The following is a 2700-nucleotide window of genomic DNA, read 5'->3' on the forward strand; positions in this document are numbered from 1 at the left end:
GGTAAAAAATAGTAACACCAACCCAATATTGTATATGTTCTCTCCATGTTGTTCAATTTCCTGGAAAAGAAATGGATAATACGGGTAAATATTAAGAAAAAAAAATTTAAAAGATAAAAGGTTGTAACCACAAAGAAGGTTGCAAAACTTATGTTCGATTTACTGGTACCTTATTTTACAGGTAAAAGGGGTTCAGAGTAATGAGACCAAAAGTAATACTAGTCTCATACTAAATAATTCGGGTAGTATCTGCAAACAGGGAGTGAGGATAAATTCCTGACCCATTCTTGTACCCATTAGTACACCCAAATGTAATATTTCAGTGAAAATACTGAAAAAAAAAAAATTGACCACCGTAGTCACTTATGCATTTCTGAATAGTTTCCTGAACTGTTAACCCCCTTCAAGTGTTGCCATTAAATTTAACTCTGTATGAAAGGCCATTTTAACCATTAGACAAACTGGGAACTTAACCAGAACAATTCTTATTTAATAGTATAAACTGTGGTTACTACATGAGGACTTAACACTAATTCCAACAAGTTAACAACTGAAGATTTTGTTGCTACTGTATATACAAGTAGCAATAAGATAAAGGCATTTCTGTTACTAATTTTTATGTTGGTGACTGATTTTCATTTATTTATACTTTTTTTTTTTTGTTCTAAACCAGGTAAATATCTAGGAAAATATGATTCATCAAAAATAGTTGTAGACAAGCTACATATTAATCCAGTTCTTCCTGGAGAAAACTGATATACATGCTGGTTAGTCAGCAGTTTTAAGAAAACAGCACTTCAAAATTCCACCATTCGTTCTTAAGTCAAGAGAACCCAAGCTCCTATCACTGCCCCGGCCCCTCATGTATGTTTACTTAAAAAAAGAATGAAACAAAAAATTGACAACTAACATTTTCCAGATATTTGAAGGGAAAAATATTACATCTTCCCCACTGTTTTGGGGGAGGAAGCATCACTTATATGCAAACCCCCCCCCCCCCCCCACCCCCCCCCCCCCCCCCCCCCCCCCACCCAGGAAGTATGGGGTGTTTATCAAGCTCAGTTCCACACCAACAATTTCCTTGTTTCACCATTAAAACCTTAACTCTTCCTAAGCCACCAGTTTGAATAATCAATCACTCGTCTTTCACAGGAACCAACACCAGTATTCTTCAGAAAATGTATTTGATATAAAATACTGTAATGTATTGTATCTCCGTTTCTCTTCAGAATAAGACCATTTTAGATATGATATCTAATACTGTACTGCCTCTCACCTTCTCAACCCTTTCTTCTCTCCAAATATAACTAAGGTGTGAAGTTTGTAATCATAACATTAAAATAGCCTATGGCATTTAATGATACACAGTAGCAATATGGTTTTGCTCACCTGGGTTTTGCCAGCACACAACAAAGCATTAGCAAGCCAAACTACATTTCTAGTATATTTTGCTGTGAACAATATTTTTGGCATGGTCTCCTTTTATTAATTTACCGAGATTCCATATTCTTTAATAGTGTCACATTGCAGTTTTGTATCGACACTTCTGATTAAGAATAAAATTCGTTATTTTAAGAGGCCATCTGAACTAAAATTTTGTCATTTTAATATATAGATAGCAAACTCTAGATTTTCCCCTGCAATACTTGGGACTTATATATACCGATCAACACGAAGTCTAAATTGCATCTTGCCCCATAATGATCACTCTCAGGTCTTGGTAAAGTACATTTTGCACATTCTTTAAAGCTTTTTCACTCTTAGTGTACTTAAGATTACCCAAGAAGTGTAGAAAAGCCTTTCAGAAATCGTCCTACAAACGAGGTTTTAAATTTGGGCCACTTTAGTTGGCTAGATTAAAAACAATCTAGGGGGTGGAGCAATAAAGAACAAATATATAATATAGTGGCCCAATTCATGCAATGTCTGAACAAGGTGGATGTACAAACCTCAAAATCCTTACATCACTAAAATGAAACTTAGAAGTAACTGAATACAGTATATATTTCCCAAATTTCACACCATCAATTCCACTCATTTTGACAGACTAATGCTTATGCCTACCCTACTTGCATTTATAACTTTCTAAGAGGATGGCTAGTCTAAATTGCATATATAGCTACACCGGTTTTCTTTTCACAGTTAAAAAATTTAATTAGTTTTTCATCAGTTTTATGATTATAAAAATCTTCAGAAAAAATTCATCCTTACTTTGTGATGCTTGGCCAAATTAAAAAGCTGCCCTATTTGCTCACAGCAGCAGGTCTTAACGTCCATACCAATCGGGATACCTTTTTTGAGGTTTCTGTACACTAACGCTCGTGGAGATACAATACCCAAATGGATTAATACAGGATATACTTAATTCCTCCCCATCCATCTTCTACACCCACTGAAACCTCAAGTTCAGGGGTTTTTTTACTTTCATTTTCACCACCCATCATTTTAGATCAGGGTTTCTTAGTGTGGTCCGCGGACCCCCAGGGGTACGTGGAGTGTTCCAAGTGGTCCTCAGGAAAATGTGAGGAGGAAGCGTTGCTGTTAAGTACACTAAAATTTGTGTGCATAATTGCAAAATTAATAATGTTGTGAAAGTTATTTTAGGTAAAATTTAAACATTTATGTTAAAAATAAGCCATTAATAGATAATTCAGTAGCAATTTTAGTACTATATATTATACCCTGAAAACACTTAAACCC

This window comes from Macrobrachium nipponense, chromosome 14 (assembly GCF_015104395.2).
Source record: "Macrobrachium nipponense isolate FS-2020 chromosome 14, ASM1510439v2, whole genome shotgun sequence".
NCBI classification, from domain to species: Eukaryota; Metazoa; Arthropoda; class Malacostraca; order Decapoda; family Palaemonidae; genus Macrobrachium; species Macrobrachium nipponense.